This window comes from Pelodiscus sinensis, chromosome 13, assembly GCF_049634645.1.
Source record: "Pelodiscus sinensis isolate JC-2024 chromosome 13, ASM4963464v1, whole genome shotgun sequence".
Taxonomy (NCBI): domain Eukaryota; kingdom Metazoa; phylum Chordata; order Testudines; family Trionychidae; genus Pelodiscus; species Pelodiscus sinensis.
In genome coordinates, this window is record NC_134723.1 from 30,371,998 (window position 1) to 30,391,105 (window position 19,108).

Consider the following 19,108-nt stretch of genomic DNA (forward strand, 5'->3'; position numbering starts at 1 on the left):
GATGAAGAAACTGCCTCAACCCTTGATAGATTGCCCTAATAATTATTCACCTCACTGTTAACACGGGAAATAAGGTACACATTTTTAATTCATCTTGCTTCTACTTCCAGCTATTTGATCTCTTTATACCTTTGTCTGCTTGACTGACGAGCACTTTATCAAACTTTTGTTCCCCAGGTAGAGAGGCATAAACTGTGATCAACCAAAGATTTGCCATTGATTTCCATGGGAGTGAAAGTCTCTACCGATAAATAGAGGAGTTACATTTCCAGTCATTGAATAGCTTCCATGACTAAGTAGGCCGTATCTGAGGAAAGAAGAAACGTGGTCTTCAGGGTATGGCTAGAAGCCAATGATTCTTGAGTCTTGCTGGTTCTGATAGCAGCTCCCTTTGTGGCTTCAAGCAAATCACCCAGGGTAAGGGCCTTACCCAACTGTAAAAACAGCAGAGAAGAGGTAATAGAGCTGTAGTGGCATAAAGGAAGTCCCCTTGTGCATGCACTACAGAGACATGTGTAAAGCTATTTTGTATATGGGATGGCTAGCTCCTCCAGTTGCTTACTCCACTGCAATTACACTTCTTTCCTTATAGTTCTAACTTGATGACAGATAGCATAGGCAAATCTTCTTGACCAGGAATTTACATAATGGTTCATACAGTTCATCTAGCCCAGTATCCTGTTCCCTGACAGTGGGTGGCATCAGATGCTTCAGAAGGAATGAACAGAACTGAGTTGTTAAGTGTTCCATCCCCATTGTCCAGTCCCAGCTTCTGGCAGCTCTTTGGACACCCAAAGCATGGAGCTGCATAGCTGACCATCTGGGCTAATAGCCACTGATGGACCTATTCTCTATGAACTTATCTATTTTTTTTAATCCAGTTATACTTTTGACTTTCATAGCATTCCATGGCAGGTTGACTGCATTGTGTACAGAAATATTTTCTTATGGTTTTGTTTTTTCCAATGTGTTACCTATTCATTTCATTGGGGGACCCCTAATTCTTGTGCTATACGAAAGGGTAAATAACACTTCCAAGTTCATTTTCTACACACTCTTCATTATTTTACAGATCTCTGTCATAGCCCCCTCCCCCCCCCAGGTTTTTTAATCTCTCCTGATATAGAAGCTGTTTCATACTCCTGATTTTTTTTAATTACCCTTCTTTGTATCTTTTCCAATTCTAATGTATCTTATTTTTGAGTCTTGATGACCAGCCCTCCATGCAGTTTCAAGATGTGAATGTACCATTGATTTATAGCATGGCATTATGGTATTTTGTTATCTAACCTTTCTGAATGGTTCCTACCATTCTGTCAGCCTTTTTGACTGCTGCTGCACATGGAGCAGATGTGTCTAGAGCTCTATCCAGAATGACTCCAGGATGTCTGTCTTGAATGGTAACTGGTAACTTACACTCCAGTTTGTATATCTAGTTAGGATAATATCTAGTTAGGATAATATTTTACAATGTGCATTACTTGCATTTATCAACATGGAATTTCATCTTCCATTTTGTTGCTCAGTCACCCAGTTTTGTGAGATCCATTTGTAACCTAATTTTGGACATAACTATCTTGAGTAATTTTGCAAACTTTGCTATCTCACTGTTTACTACCTTTTTTCAGATCATTTAATAATATGTTGATCAGCACTGGTCTCAGTACAGGTCTTTGAGGAACCCTATTATTTATCTCTCACCAGTGTGAAAACAGAACATTACCACCCTTCATTTCCTATCTTCTAACCAGACTTCGCTCCATGAGGGGATCTTCCTTTTATCTCATGAATCCTGATTTGATTAAGAACCTTTGCTTTTATTAAGAACCCTGTCAAAGGCTTTCTGAAGCACAAATACACTATATCCACCGGATCACTTTTGTCCATAAGTTTGACACCCTCAAAGAATTCTAATAGGTTGGTGGTACATGATTTCCCTTCACTAAAATGTGTTTCTTTCCCAACATACTGCATTTATCTATGGATCTGTGTCATGGGGTTGTGCGCTCGCCCTCCCTAGGGGGGCTGTCAAGTCCTTGGGGCTCCTGAAATGATATCCCAAACCTCACATATACTGTGAGTGATTCAGCTATTGTCATAAACACACAGCCCTCTCACTAAAACAGTGTGGCTTACCAGCTGGAGTCAATAACAAGCACCCCTCTGACTAGGGCAGTGTGGCCTAGTAGCCAGAGTCGGTAGAGGTGGGAGCAGGCCCCACAGGTTGGGGATTGAGGAGGGAATAGGGGAACCTAGACCATCTGTACTCCACCAGGTCCCAGACAAGGGCCCTAACAGCAGTGGCGTAATCTATTACTAGCCTGGCAGGGAATACTTCCGAAATATGCCAGGCTCCCTGGGAGCCAATCTCCTGCCCTGGGCTCCTTCCTACCCACCTCTGCTGGACTCCTTCCAGGGTCTTTCCTCTAGGTCACTGTCAATGTGTCTGGTGTCTCGCTGACTGGTCTCTAGGTCTGGTGCCACAGGCGGTTCACCTCCAGGAGCTCTGGCAATACCTCTTTCCTCCTCCTCCGCAGCCAGCCTAGACTGAGCCTCTCTTCAGGCCTCTATACCTGGGCTGGGATGGGGTGGGACGACTTCAGCCAGGTGAGCCTGGTGAAGCCTTGCTTCTGCAGTGTGCATCTGGTACACCCTATCTGTCTGATAATTCTGTTCTTTATTGTAGTGTAAACCAATGTGTCTGGTACTTAAGTTAGGCTTACTGGCTTATAATTGTCAGGATTGTCTGTGAAACCTTTTTTCCATGGAGTTAAATTGGCTGTCATCCCATCATTTGGTACAGAGTCTGTTAAGCAGATTTGTCATTTCAAAAGAATAGCTCAGGTTTGAGAACCTCTCTCTCCCCCTCTGCAGTGAACGTCAATACAAGGAATCCATTTAAGTGATCTTGAATGGCTTTGTCTTCTTTGAGTGGTCTGTTAGCATGTCAGCCATCCAATGGCCCCACAGCTTGTCTGGCAGTCTTCCTACCTCTGGCAACCCTATATTGTGTCTTTTGCTCATTTCTCTCTCTTAATTATTTTTTGGCCTGCCTAATTGTATGTTTGTGTGTGACTTGCCAGAGTTTGTTCATAGATGGCAGGTTATATAGGAGGCATTGCCGCCTGAGCTCACTAGATTTATATACATTGATTTTTTAAAGTTACACCAAACTGTAAGGTCTAAGGTTTTTAAACTGCAGCTTATTGTGATCCTTGTCACTCTTTGTAATCTGTGTAACTCTCAAACTTACTGTAAACTGCAACTTTGTAATCTTTGTAACATGAAGCCACCCTGCTTGTAACTTTCCCTAAGCTGCATTTTCCCCTGAGTGAATGGAGAGAGAATGTGAGTGTGTTTGGAGAAGGCTTGGAACAATGGACCACATGGCAATGAGTCATCACAGTATGGGCATGCTCTCTGCTGGATAAAGGGAAGTCTCCCCATGCTTCCTGATGACAAGGTTAATGAGTCACAGGAGCCATTCAGACACTATATAAAGAGAAGGAGCACATGTGAGACGTTTTCCTTCCACTGATCCTGAGAAGCTCCCTTCCAGTGTCTTTCCTCCTGACCACCTTCCCCAGCCATGATGAGCAGACAGACCTTCCAGGATCCACATGCCTTGGCTCCTTCTGCATCCCATATGTCTGTGTAAGTGTGTGATTGCCTGAGGGCAGGAATGAATGGGTGTGAATAAGTGCATGAATGGAGGGGAGTGTGCTTGCTTGCGTGTGTTTGTGTGTGTGTGTGTGTGTGAGAGAGAGAATTCTATCTTCTTTAGCTTAAACCTTTGGTGGCTGCTTTCTCCTCTTTAGTTTTACCTAGTAGAAATAAACCCATACTAGTGTAACCCTGGGTAGTCTCCAGTGAGAATCTTTTTGGGGTAACAGATTGCATCCTCAGCAAGTTTGCAGATGACACTGAGCTAGGGGGAGAGGTAGACACTCTAGAAGGCAGGGATAGAGTCCAGAGTGATTTAGACAAATTGGAGGATTGGGCCACAAGAACTCTAATGAGGTTCAACATGGACAAATGTAGAGTCTTGCACTTGGGATGGAAGAATCCCAAGCATTATTACAGCCTGGGTACCAACTGGCTAAGTAGAAGTTCCGTAGAAAAGGACCTGGGGATTACAGTGGATGAGAAGCTGGACATGAGTCAACAGTGAGCTCTTGTAGCCAAGAAGGCTAATAGCATATTAGGTTGCATTAAGAGGAGCATTGCCAGTTGATCCAGAGATGAGATTATTCCTATTTACTCTGCTCTGGTGAGGCGATATCTAGAGTATTGTGTCCAGTTCTGGGCCCCCCGATTACAGGAAGGATGTGGATGCATTGGAGAGGGTCCAGCAGAGGGCAACCAAAATGATTAGGGGGCTGGAGCATATGACCTATGAGGAGAGGCTGAGGGAGTTGGGTCTATTTAGTCTGCAGAAGAGAAGAGTGAGGGGGGATTTGATAGCAGCCTTCAACTTCCTGAAGGGAGGTTACAAAAAGGCTGAAGAAAGGTTGTTCACAGTAGTGATGGATGGCAGAACGAGGAACGATGGTCTCAAGTTACAGTGGGAGAGGTCCAGGTTGGATATTAGGAAAAACTATTTCACTAGGGGGGTGGTGAAGCACTGGAATGGGTTACCTAGGGAAGTAGTGGAGTCTCCATCCCCAGAGGTGTTTAAGTCCTGGCTTGACAAAGCCCTGAATGGGTTGATTTAATTGGGATTGGTCCTGCCTTGGGTAGGGGGCTAGACTTTATGACCTTCTGAGGTCTCTTCCAGCTCTATGGTTCTATGATTGCATGAAATCTGGGGCAATGAAGCTGCCTGGCTGGTTGGGAAGGCTGGGGCTGTAGGGTAGCTTCCTGGCTGTTCTGGGGAGGCTGGGGCTGCATGGCTGCTCCCAAAGTTTCAGGGGGCCTGGGAGGAGGGGAATAGGGCCTGAACAGCCACCCAGTGCTGGGGGCGGGTGCTTGCCTCTGGCAGGGGGACTAGAGGCCATAATGAGGACTGTGCTTCAGTGAGCACTGAAGGGGTCAGGTTTTTGGCAGAAGGAGAGGTATCTTCCTAAACCAGCTGTGCACCTGCTGCACACATTAGGCTCTTTTCTATTTTTGCTATTTACTTTCTCTGGCTTGAAGTGTAGATGCACCAAAAGATACACTTGGGCCCCTCCAGCCCCTAGAACCACATATGTTTGGAACCGTGTGAAGATGGAACGGCAACTCCTTTCCCCTAACACCTACCTTCTCCTGTGCTGAGTCACCTCCACTTTCTTTGCCTTGGCCTCCACAAAGATGGATAGTAATGCTCACCACTTCAGAGTTTTTCAGGCAATTATAACTCACTCATGACCATTAAAGGCTCTTCAGATAAAATGTCCCATGGTATATAAATACATTGGAGGAAATTCTGGCCCCTTGAAGTCAAAGGTAAACTCGCATTGACCTCGGTGGGGTAGGATTTCACTCATTGATTTTTAAAAAGAAAGTAATTTGAAAAGAAATGGCCAGTAGAGGACTGCAACATCATATCTTTAATCCCACAAAGATAGTTTTGTATTTCTAAAATGAGTGTGTCAGTTTTTGAAGGCGCTTTGCTTTATAGGTATTTCATCTGTAATGTATTCACTCCAGTGACTTTCATAGCAGTGTGAGAAAATTTGTTGATATCAAGTATTTATGAGTAAGAACAAGGTACTTTTTTTTAGTGTCACTTTTTTCTTAAGTTTTCTTTTTCCCAAGAACTGCTGAGAGTTGCAGACATTGGGTCAAATAAGAGGAAAAAGTACTGAAAAATAGCTTTATATATATCAAAATCCTAAGTAGTTATTAACTGGCACAATTGTAAGTACTGCAATGTGAATGCATTTGAAATCAATCATTTCATGGCAATTGTGAGGATTCTGATATCGCTTTCTATTCTGTCACTACTTTTGATACTTGCATAATTGAAGTGAATGACTTAGCATGTGATAGTTTTAAAGAACAGGAGAGTTTTAAGGTATCATCTTGCTTTGCAATGAAGTTTACAATAACCTTAGGGTGCATGCTGGTAATACAGATTTAATGAACACACCAATCAACCTCAGAATATTCAGTAATGTTTCCATGGTGATAATTTAAACCATGTTACACTAGTTTGTATTTTAAAAAAACATATTAATGGTCAGCAAATGAAATACCAATTCAATAAATTGAAATGAATATTCTCTGTAGACCCATCAGCACTCATTTAAATCAGGGGCGATTCCACTGACTATGGAATGTATTCAGGGTAATTGCTGTTCCTCAAAGGGTCATTTTGATTAATACACAAACAAAACTTAGTCCAGTGTTTAGGCAGTTATGATTTCAATGAGATTTCATTTGTAAACCTTTGTGGTGAGGCTAGAAATATGAGAATTTTATCGCTCTTCTGATGGGTTCTCTCTTGTTCATGATACTTAATAGTACACCATTCATAGTTTAGTTCAGACAGTGCAGGATGCCCCCAGCTGTTTTATCTGCAAATGATGTGGAGGGAGGGGTACATGCATTTCACTCCTGGTGAGTTGCTGAGCATTCATGACAAGAGATGTAGATTCCAGCATTGCCCTCTATGGATACAATACTTAAATTTAGCTACACTGTTTATCCTGTCTACTATTATTTCCAAAAGGGGACACTGACATTTGCTTGCCTTAACTTTGGTGCAATTAGTTGCTAATTTAAAGTTACACTCAGAATGGAATGCAGAATATGTGTTTAGGTGACATGGGTCCAAAATGTCTCTTTCCTCCTATCCAGGTTTTGATTACATTATCAGCTGCAATAGTTCCCATTTAACAGTCAGTGTCTCTAAGAACCCAGAAGAATTAATATCAAAACAGAATGTTCTTATTAAACATTTTTAGCGAGGCGATGTAGGTGTTTCTACTTGGATTTAATTGAATGAGCTCTTTGATGGGATGTGTAACAATGGATCTTAAAAGCTGTCCTTGGTTCATAATAGATTGCTTCAATTTTGCTTGTCAACAAAGACATTTTAAGAAGCAATTTAATTCCTTCATTGATAAGATACATTTACCATGAAAAGTCATGATTTTTATCTAGCAGCCTAGCTGCAAAGCCTAATAAATATAATGGTTCAGGGTGGAATGCTATTTAGCGCACAAGTAGAAAGACCTTAAAACATTTCTAATAGCATGAACAGAACACCCTTCTTAAAATAACATTTTGAGGTTTTATGTAAAGAACCCCTCACTAGCACTGTGCCTTTCTTGCTGAGGACTGTGCCTTTGAAAGGAGGTGACATATTTGAAAGGAAGAGGGCTATGCATATAAAGCTATTTCCTGCCCCTGCCCTAAAATATTACCTACACACCTGGGATTTTTCCACTTCTTGGGGAAGCAGGAGTAATTGCGTCTACAGTTGAGCTCAGCTGGTTACATTGTTCGGTTATAAGTCTTAGTAAGTAGGGATTTCTAATAAATCTGCTTTTCCTGACTGCTACACCCGCTAGCCACCATTGGTAATCTGGTTTCTTGTGGGCATCATAGCAGAAGTGAGCCTTAAGGATGGATTTGATGCCGGAGAGCAATGACCTTATAAATCAATTTAAGGAGTACTGCTTGCATAAGGAGCATTGTCAAAGGAAGCACAGACAGGCTTGTGGAGAAACAGGCAGATGAGCTTATCAGGCTGGCAACATTCACATAGACAAGGGAATGTGCTTTCATTTTCACTGGATTGATGTATATTTTGAACTGAAAAGTGTCTACATAGGAAAAATAGTTGTTTATTCATTTTAGCTCCGTCTCTTCCTTCCTCCCCCCCCCCCCCCGGGTTTGTGTATAGATGGTATAGTGTCTTCCAGACTCTTTCCCAGTTGTCCCTGGTGTTAAATTGTTTGACCCGAAGGCTCTGCCATCATATGACAAGTTCTACTACATGTAGCACAGGTGTTTCAAAGAAGATCATTGGTAAGGGGAAGATACTGAGGAACTCATTTTTGACTGAGGTACTCATTTTTGTATTAACAGGCTTTCCCCCTTATTCTCAGGATTTCAACCTGAAATTATACTTCTTTTTAAGCTTCCTATTCTTCTTTAAAAGACTTTGCATTTTACACCAAAACAACTCCAATTTTACATATTGCCATTAAAACTTTCACTCACAAGGTGAGAAGAGTCCTGACAAACTAACCAGATCAAATTAAACACCATGGCTGCGTCTAGACTGGAACGATTTTCCGCAAATGCTTTTAATGGAAAAGTTTTTCCGTTAAAAGCATTTGTGGAAAAGAGCGTCTAGATTGGCACGGATGCTTTTGAGCAAAAGCACTTTTTGCGAAAAAGCGTCTGTGCCAATCTAGACGTGGTTTTGTGCAAGAAAGCTCCGATCGCCATTTTCGCCATCGGGGCTTTTTTGTGCAAAACGATTCTCAGCTGTCTACACTGGCCCGCTTGCACAAAAGCACTGCAGAAAAGGGCTTTTTCCCCGAACGGGAGAGACATTGTATTTGTGGAAGAACACTGACTATCTTACATTAGATAGTCAATGTTCTTGTGCAAATTCAAAGCGGCCAGTGTAGACAGCTGGCAAGTTTTTCTGCAAAAGTGCCTGCTTTTGTGGAAAAACTTGCCAGTCTACATGCAGCCACAAGTATAAGTCCCGGTTTTTTGCTTCCCTGAATGCTGCGTCTGTGGATATTCTTTCCATGAGAAAGTTAGTGACTTAGGCTATGTATACAGGTTTCCATCTCCATCAAAGGGACAGAAGTATTTGACTTTCTGGTCAAAAGCAAACAATACAGCTTGAATTTTTGAATACTAAATGTCAAAATATAAAAGTAGATTAAAGTTGTAAAAAGGTGTCTTGATCAATTTCAAATTGGCAACTTTCTTAATTTTATTTTGAATATGCATGTGGGTAATAAATGACCAAAAGGGGAAAACTGAATAAGTTATTTGTTATGAATTAATCATTAAGTTCTGCTAATTTTAGTACAAGGGCCCAATGCTTAAGAAGATAAGAACGACGATAATGAGTCAGACCAGTGATGTATTTAGCCCAGTATCCTGTCTTCCAACAGTGGCCAAAAATGCCAAATGCTTCAGAAGGAAGGACTGGAACAGGTAATCGAGTGATCTATCACCAGTTACCCATTCCAAGCTTACAGCAAACTGAGGTTAGGGACACTGCTGAAATGGATTTGATATAATTGTCCAGGCTAATAGTCAGGCTAATAGTCATTGATGAACCTATCCTCCATGAATTCTTGTAGTTCTTTTTAAACCCTATTATGATCTAGCCTTCACAACATCTTCTGTCAAAGATTTGTACATATTGACATTGTGTTCAATGAAGAAATACTTCCTGTTGATTGATTTTATTTGGTGACCCCTAGTTCTCAGGTTATGAGGAGTAAATAACACTTTATTTATTATATCTCTCCCACCACCCCCGGTCATGATTTTATAGACTTCTTTGACAACCCCCTTAGTCGTCTTTTTTTCAAACTGACAGGTTCCAGTCTTATGATCTCTCCTCCTATGGCAGCTGTTCCATATTGCTAATAATTTTTGTTGCACTTTCCTGAACCTTTTCCAATGCCAAGATACCTTTTCTGAGATGAGGTTACCACATATGCATGCAATATTCAAGTTGTGAGTGTATCATGGATTTATATACAATGAATATGATATTCTTTATCATATTCTGTATCCCTTTCTAATGATTCCCAACATTGTTTGCTTTTTTGACTGCTGCTACACATTGAGAGGATGTTTTCAGAGAACTATCCACAGTGACTCCCAAGTCTCTCACTTGAATGATAACCGCTAACATAGGGTATGTCTACACTGCATCCCTAGTTCGAACTAGGGATGCAAATGGAGACAATCGAAGTAGTTAATGAAGCGGGGATTTAAATATCTCGCGCTCCATTAACATGATCTCGCCGGCGCGCTAGTTCGAATCACAGCAAATTCGAACCAGGAAGTGCGCGCCGGGACGCGTTAGTTCGGACTAAAGCCCTTAGTCCGAACTAATGTTACTCCTCATTTTTTGAGGAGTAACATTAGTTCGGACTAAGGGCTTTAGTCTGAACTAACGCGCCCCGGCGCGCACTTCCTGGTTCGAATCAGCTGTGATTCGAACTAGCGCGCCGGCGAGATCATGTTAATGGAGCGCGGGATATTTAAATCCCCGCTTCATTAACTACTTCGATTGTCTCCATTTGCATCCCTAGTTCGAACTAGGGATGCAGTGTAGACATACCCTTAGTTACTATCATTTTATATGTATAATAGGTGGGATTATATTTTTCAATATGCATTACTTTGCATTTATCAACAGTGAATTACATTTGCCATTTTGTTGCCTAGTCACCTAGTTTTGTGGAAACTCTTTTGAAGTTCTTCAGTCTCCTTTTGACTTAACTATCTTCAGTAGTTTTGTATTCTCTTCAAATTTTGTCCCCTCACAGTTTATCCCTTGTGCCAGGTAATTTCTGAATATGTTGAATAGGACTGGTATAGGTTGGACCTCCCTGCTACCAGCTGCCTCCAGCCCTGGCCCGAGCACCACCCTCCCAGCTGACTCCCCCCTTTCACTGGCCCCAGTGCCCTGTCAGCCCCTACAGCCCTACCAAGCAGCTCTGCTCACTGGGCTCTGCTATTGTGTCTGGTTCCTGCTGTCTTCCACAGCTCTTGCTGCTGCTCTGGGTAGCCCCACTGCCTCTGCTCACAGGGATTCCACTACCATGCCAGGCAGCTACACCACCTGTGTACCTTTGTGTATTGGGCTCTCAGTGCTGTGCTATGGGTTCCCACTGCAGAGCCTGGGTCCTGCTACCTCTCCAGGTAGCCCCGCAGCCTCTGCATTGGGCTCCCATAGCTCTACTGCCTGTGGGGCTCCCATAACCCTTCCAAGAAGTCCCACTGCCCTGCCAGCTTGCAGGGCTCCCAGGTGCTAGCTCTCCACTGGGACTCTCTGGTTCTGGAACATCCATGGTCCGGTAGAACCTCAGATGTTGCTGGACCAGAAAGTCTCCATTAAGAGAGTTTCAACCTGTACCAGTACAAACCCCAAGGAGACACTATTAATGTCCTTTCTCCTTCTAAAAGCAGGGTATTCTTACCCTTTATTTCCTACTTTTTAGCAGTTAATGACAAGACCTTCCCTTTATCTTATGACAGCTGAGTTTTCTTAAAGGCCTTTGGTGAGGAATTTAGCCAAAGGCTTTTGAGAAATCAAAGCACGCTATATCCACTGGATCTTCCTTGCTTGTTGACCCCTCAGAACTCTCGTACTTTGGTAAGTCACGATTTCCCTTTACAAAAACCATGTTGATTCTTCCTCAGGAAATCATATTCATTTATGTGCTTGATAATTCTGTTCTTTACTTAGTTTCAGCCAATTTGCCTGGTACTGAAGTAACGTTTATTGGCCTGTAATTGCAGGGATCATCTCTGGAGTCTTTTTAAAAAATTGGCAGGCTATCCTCCATCCTTGATCCTATTACAGTAAATGGAAAAATTCCCATTGATCTCTGGGGGGGTGAGGAAGAAATTCAGGCCTTATGACTAGAGATGGCTAGAAATTAAGTGTTTTTGTCAGAAACGCTGATCCATTAATACCACTTTTTTTTTGTGGGAAATGGTTAGTTTCAACAAATATTGATGCTGACATTTTTGAAAAATTCTCATGTCAAAACATTTTGTTCCAAGAAAACAAAGCATCCAGTTCTCTGTTTTGAAATGACTTTGTTTTGACAAACAAGCAAATTATATATTTTTTAAATAGTTGAAATCAAAATGAAATGCTTCAACCCAACTTTTTTAGTTTTGCTTTATGGGAATTTGAGGCTATCCTTTTCTGATTCACAATAGGAACATTTTTAGATATCTTGACAATTGTCACAGGGCAAGAAAATATTTTCTTGTACATCTCTACTTGTGATGTATAGTTTTGTATTTTTATTTTCAGACACTTTTGACACATCAGGACACATGCTTTCACACAGTGAAATTTTGAAATGAAAACATCAGTCTTCAGTAATATTGCCATTACATCATTCTGTTTATTATTAAAAACATAACTGTTAAATCAAATTCACATCATCTTCATGGTGGTGCTTGTTAGCATGTCAGTTTTCAAATGATCCTTTGAGTAAATCAAATGCCAGCCTCTCTTACAAAGATGATTAAAAGAAACAAAACCACTTTCCTAGAGAACTTGCTCCAGAGTTCCTCCCTATCTTTTCCCTTCCCAACAAAGGTGTCATTTTAAGATATTACTCTCATTTTGCCTCTCCCTAAAGAAACAGAACATGCCCTTTTAATCTGATGTCAACAAGCACCTAAATTGCTACTTATTGCCAGCACGTCAATTGTGATTTCATTTTTGGTCTGGTTAATTTATGAATGACCAAGAAGGAAATAGGTTTAGTCTCTCTAGTCTGATATCCTTGGGACCTGACTGGTGCAGAAGTAGAGATTTTGCTGAACCACAGGAAGTAGATATATTCTAGCAGAATTACTAACACTTCCATTGCTTGCGGGTCTCTTAGAAGATATTTGGGGGTATATTAGAGCTAAATAACAGCACAGAACACAGAGAGCCAGGACTGGTGGCTGTAAACAAACTTATCACCCATGATAAGTGGACATCCAGCTAACTAAGGTCATGCTGGACCATGGAGGTTGCTGGACTAGAGAGGTTCAACCTATACAAGGAGGACCCAGATTTTATTGCAGTGGAGCAACAGAGGTTCAGCTGACAGAAAAATAGTATGAGCTTTTAGTTGATTATAACAAGGGAAATAATTTTATCAGTTTTCTAACAGGAAGGATAAGAAAGGAAGGCAAGGAAAGATTCTAACATACAAACAAAAGAAGGAAGATGGAAATATTCAAAGAATCGGAGAAAATGAAATGAAGAATCTAAAGGAAGTATCAGCCATTTCACTGAATATAGCTTTCTGGAAGTTCACATGAAAGAGCTCAAATTACATTCTTACCATAGATTTTGATGTTAAAATTTGGATTTCTAAATCAAGTGCTGACACCAGGTGTCTTTCTTTTCATCAGTAAGTATTTACTATTCAAATAGCACTCTAGACCTACATGGCTCTTTATAAGGGGAAGAGGTACAGGGACCGTGCTCTGTTGAAAAATTAAAACAGTAAGTAGGCTAAATGAATTACAGCTGGTGCCATTGAGTCTCCTGCTGGAACTGCAGCTTGCTGAAAGGTAAGGCACGAGCTCCAGTGGGCAGAATTACAATTTAAAAGCCAATTTTATATTGATTAATACAAAAGAACAGAGAGATCCCTTTTATACTAATATATGACCTGCATAATACTTCATCCTGCCATGAATGTAGGGGACTGGATTAGATGATCTCTTGAGGACCCTTCCACTCTTATAATTCCATGATTAAGCTGTAAAGCACATATTTTATATTTATATTATTCTGAGCCTATGCGGCGACTCTCTATATTGGACACAAACCATTCAACTGTACATATTATTTTACAAAAGCTTCAGGAGGGTAGCCAAGTTAGTCTGTAACAGGAAAAACTTAAAAAATCAACAAATAGTAGTCTAGTAGCACCTTAAAGACTAACAAAACATGTAGCTGGTATCATAAGCTTTTGTGGGCACAACCCACTTCTTCAGAGGACTAGAGTGTTAGAAGTCCAGATCCAAGAATAAATAAGGGAAGGAGGGAGGGGGAGAAGAAGGGAAAAAAATGGAGGGGAAGAAGAAAAAAGACACTGAGTAGATAAGCTACAGAGGGATAGCTGAGTTAGTCTGTAACAGGAAAAAAAACAACAAATAGTCTACTAGCACTTTAAAGATTAAATAGTTACAAGAGGCTGATAAGAACCATTAATTTGCACTTGGGGTATGTCTACACTGCACCACTATTTTGAAATAACTAGCGGTATTCCGAAATAACTTAGTCCACGTCTACACAGCAGGCAGTTACTTCAAAGTAGTATCAAAATACTGGCAAGTTGGAGGACTTCTTACTCTGATTCCTGTAACCCTCATTATACGATGAGTAAGGGAAGATAGAAGAAAAGTGCTCTATTTCAAAATAAGTGCTGTGTAGATGCTCCCTATTTCGAAATAAGCTTTGAAATAAGTTACGGAATTGACGTAGCTCAATTTGCATAGCTTATTTCGAGTTAAGCCCTTGGAAAGGAGGATAACCAACACCAGATTCTACACAGAGATCAAGAACCATTAGCACTTTGATTGTTTGGCTGGTTGATAATGTGCGAGCCATCCAATATCACAATTCATACCATTTGCAAGAGAATTAAACTTGTACGCAAACTATTAAAACCTAGTCCTGTTCAGTATTGAGAGATTTCAAGTCCCAATGGGCCAAATTGAGGTCTTTGCTCAATTTCTGCTCAGGCCAATTCCCCGTGACTTAATTGCCAGGCAAGATGTGATTAAAATTGAACTCCCAATTCTGCTTCATTGAAGGCAGTATGAAGTTGCCATTGACTTTTGTGGGGGTATGATCAGGAAGTGGGTACAACTTCAAGATCTTGCCCATTGACTTCAAAGGGATTTGAATGTGCTCAGCAATTTTCAGGATTGACTCATCTGTCGATAAGGAATACTCCAATAAATCATGTGTGTAATAAGAGCAGACCCCTTGTGCTCCTGAGTAGGGGATTCCATAATCTTCAGAGGGCTATTTGCATGAGTATGGATTATACACGTGAAAACAGGTTGAAAAATCACTGTAAATAATTTAAATAAGAGGACGTATATGTGTAAAATTTACGACTAATCCTCTTCCTACAAAATGACGAGTCATTAACAATAAGGAATAAATATGGAGTTAGAGTTTCAACACCGCTCTGCACTCAGGAGTTTCCATGTAAGCATTCAAGTAGATGGCCAGATTTTCAAAAGCACCCAGCAGTTGTTGTTGGTCTGAGTGTCAGGCCATGGAGGGCTTTTGAAGAATCTTCCTTTTCATTACAGCCTCTCACATGGGCCAGATCCTAAGAGCTGCTGCTGAGATCCTACAGAATCTTCTGGGCTAAATCCGAAAGTCCTCGCTCAGTCCCACATTGACAGAGTTCCATGGATTTTGCTTGGGTAAGGAAAGGATTTCAAGTATCGGCCCACAGATGAGAGTTTTAAGTTCTTTGCCCTTCCCCTGATTTGGTTGCATATGCTGATTTAGAACATTTCTCCATAAGGCATTAAGATTTTTTAATCTTAACAAAGTGTAATTAAGACAACAGTATCAGAATAGGCAGAACAACTCAATAAGCATATGCAGCAATCCGCCTCAATTTTATCAGCATAACATCAATCAATGTGTGTGGCCTTTTCCAACAAAAACTAAACAGGAAACAAAAGACTTTAGTCTGTTTTAAAATTATGCTGTTGATACATATGGGCTGTGTCTACACTGGGGCACTTATTCCAGAAAATCAGCTGCTTTTCCAGAAATAAGCTGCAAGCTGTCTTCACTGGCCCTTGAATTTCCGGAAAAGCAACGATGCTCTAGTGTACAAAATCAGCTGCTATTCCGGAAAAACTATTCTGCTCCCGCTCAGACATAAGTCCTTATTCCGGAACACTGTTCCGGAAAAGGGCCAGTGTAGACAGCCCAGTAGTCTTTTCCGGAAAAGCGCATCTACATTGGCCACAGAAGCTTTTCCGCAAAAAGGGCTTTTCCGGAAAAGCAGCCTGCCAATATAGACCCTCCTTTTCCGGAAAAACTGAAAACGGAATAGTATTCCATTTTAAGCAGTTCTGGAAATTCATGCCAGTGTAGACACAGCCATGATGTTTTCCATTCTTGTGTGTCTGTTCTGTTTGTACAGTGCACGTGTGTACACACACACACACACACACACACATACAGTGACATCTTCATCTGAATAAGATTTAGGCAAACACTTGTGCATGTGAATAACTTTTATCAGATAAGTATTCCCACTGAGTTTGATGAAAATATTCACTGGAACAAAATTATTCATGTTCATGTGTTTGTAAGATCAGATAATTGGTTAGGTAAACTGAGAGTGCAGTAATGATACTGATAATGGTTGCTTATCTAGAGATCTTTGGCGATTTTTATAGCTTGGATATTAGACCATATTATCCTGACCTACTGTTTCCATTAAGATAATTCCTTGCAACACAAACAGATATTTCTATTAGAGCTGACTGGCAGCTGGAATTCCCATTGTATAAGAAATGCCATTTTTTGTAAAAGGTTCCAAAACTGAATGAAAAACTAAATTTCAAATGTTTGCATGAAACAGGAATTCTTTTTTTAAAGAAATCAAAACTGCATTTTGTATTCACTTTTTGAACAGTTTGAGATGCTGTGCTCTGGGGTGGGTGGAGATCTGGCTGTTCTCCAGCTGAGGAGCAAGGCACTTTGGGATGTCAGGAAGCCCACGTTGTATGGAAGCTTGTCTGGTGGGCTGCTGCAAAGTCGGAGTTCATTAGGAGACCAGCTTTCATGGGCTTGGGAGGTGAGGCTTAGGAGCTGAGAGCCTAGAAGCTTGCACTGCTGTGATGTTACATGCATTATCTGGCATGAAATCAAGCAGCTTTCTGTTAGAATTTTTTGTCATTGTCACAGTCCTGTAGATAAACTCAATTTCAACAAATCAGCCCTAATTTTAATCCTGTTGAATTATCAAATGCTAATATCACTAACCTAGGCCATCACTGAATATATGCTGCATCTTGTTGTATTGTTATTGAGTCACACTAATACTGAAGGACTTTAACATATTTCTTCAGACATGTACAATTAATGTGCTGTCACTTCGGCCACAAAATGTTGTTGTTCCTTGCTAGGAATAAGGCACATGACATCACTGCAACAAGAACTGAAAGCAACACTGCCATTGCACAGGTTCACTTTGTTCAAAAATCATTAGGGGTTTATTATATACACAGCATTTATTCTGTGCTATGAACAGCACCCTTAGACCAACCATTCACTGGGAAAGGTAACCACAATGCAGACTGCAAGCATGCATAATAGAACATTAGTCTAGATAGTGGTAGTATATTTTATAATGAATATTCTCTTTAATGCCTTTCATGAGCACCTGTTGTAAATGTGTTTTGGCATATCTCTGAAAAGATTTTACCTGAAGATTTTAAATTTTACTTATCGTACATCATCTCACTACCACAGCTAAACCATACTAAGTGTATATTTTGAAAAGATAGCTTCCCCTCCTTAATTACTTAGCATTTGCAGATGGTTTTGTAGGACTTTCGAAGAGTTTGTTTCTAGCACCATACAAGATTGTAATGATTGAGTGTATGGTTTGAATTATTAAATTCTGCATATGCAGGTATGGTTTGCAGTCTTGACCGAGGCTTCTCATAGCTCATTGGTTCTGAAAGGAAAAAGTATGTGAGGCTTGATTTTTAAACTTCAAAGGAAAAAAAATCACCACAAGTGGCATGAAGGGACTAATCCTATAGTCATTACTCAAGCAAAATTCCTGTTGAGGCCAATATGTGTCTTGCTTCAGAGAAGTCTACTGAGTTTCAGCTATGGCTTATATCTTTGGCATTCTCACAGGACCAGCCATGGAGAAATTAGCATGGGCATTGACTTACTTTCTGGACGTGATCCTCAGGGTATATATAGGAAGGACTATTTGGGAATGATTGCTTGCTGCTGCTCCCTTTGTACCAGTTCAGGGCTGCAGAGAACTTGAAGGCTCTCATCCTGATCTCTTCTATGAGCATTAAAAAAAAAAATACATGCAGACCATTGAAAAACTGGCTGTTCATTTTTCTGAAAAATTTCTAGCAGAAATGTATTTAAAGAATATTTCACTTTAGCCCTTAGACAATTCATATAGACATTGTAGTATATTGTGGCACTGTCTCTTTAAAAGTGGCCATATGTAATCACCAGAGCGTCTTCCATTATGTGGGGTCTTACATGATGCAGACACACACATGCCCCCAAAAAGAAGTGAGAGTATGCAAGTGTAATGCCAATAGGCAAAACCAAACAAGGGACCTCTGGAGCTTAGTGTATGAGCCTCTGCTGCATGAGCTAAAAGCCAGCTGGATCTCAGCTAAAGCTGTAGAGGAAACTCATTGTTTCTCTCTCTAAGTGGTCTACATGCCACTACATGGGACAATGAACTACACCCACTAGCTGTGTGGGTTACTCAAGCACATAAGATATGAGTGTCTGTGGGGAATTTGTTGCTGATGCAGACCACCACATTATAAACAATGACTTGACCAAGAATGAGACTCTGTATTGATTTTAAAAACGAAGTGCTTTTTTTTCCCCCACAGGAAAAAAAAAATGAAATACCTGACAGGTTCCTATATTTCTAGATTGTAAAAAAACCTGGAGGTAGATTTTAGGCAAAACCTCTGGACTGAAACAATATACAGTCCAGAGGTTTTGCCTAAAATCTACCTTCAATTTTTTTCTACAAACAGACCTTCCTTCAAGTTTAACCCAAGGATTCTTTTCTCTGTCTCTGACTGCTTTTTTTTATTATCCTATCTATCCATTCGTTCATGAGTGGAAATAACAGCATCCAAGATTGTGTGGGCGGGTATGTGCCATTCATAGCTTTTGATGTGAAAGTACGGATGTCAAAGGCAAGGGGAATTGTCTTTGTAGTGCATTAACCTGTTAAAGTCTTTATTCAAGCTCAAGGTAAGAATGTCATATTCATAGAAGAATTCCAGTTCTGCAGTCTTTCTCTCTAACTTGGTGGTGAAATGCCTTAGTAGAAGAATGGTTACTTTTAAATCCATGAATGAGTAACTAGGTAGGCTAAAATGTCCCCCTATAGGTTTATGTATTACCATTTCTGATGTCGGATTTGTGTCCATTTTATCCTTTGTCAGAGATTATGTGAACAGAATTGGCAAGGGGGTTTGTTACTGGGGTAGGTTCCTGGGTGAGTCTGTCTGAGGTGTGGTGTTTGACTGCTGGAAAGTATTTGCTTCAGGTTGGGAGGATTGTCTATAGACAGGGATTGGCCTGCTCCGAAGGCCTGTGAGTGAGGGATCATTTTCCAGGCTAGATTATAGATTATAAATTGTAGAGCCTGGAAAATGATTATCTAGC

At 40.7% G+C, this 19,108-nt stretch overlaps 1 protein-coding gene across 1 annotated transcript in view; it reads left to right on the top strand.

Moving 5' to 3' along the window:
* Positions 1–19,108, top strand: part of TENM1 (teneurin transmembrane protein 1) — a 1,699,828-nt gene that overhangs the window by 108,223 nt on the left and 1,572,497 nt on the right. Inside the window, exon 3 of the mRNA XM_075940969.1 lies at positions 14,995–15,111. The gene's annotated coding sequence lies outside the window, so the exon portion shown is untranslated. The remainder of the gene's footprint in view (positions 1–14,994; positions 15,112–19,108) is intronic.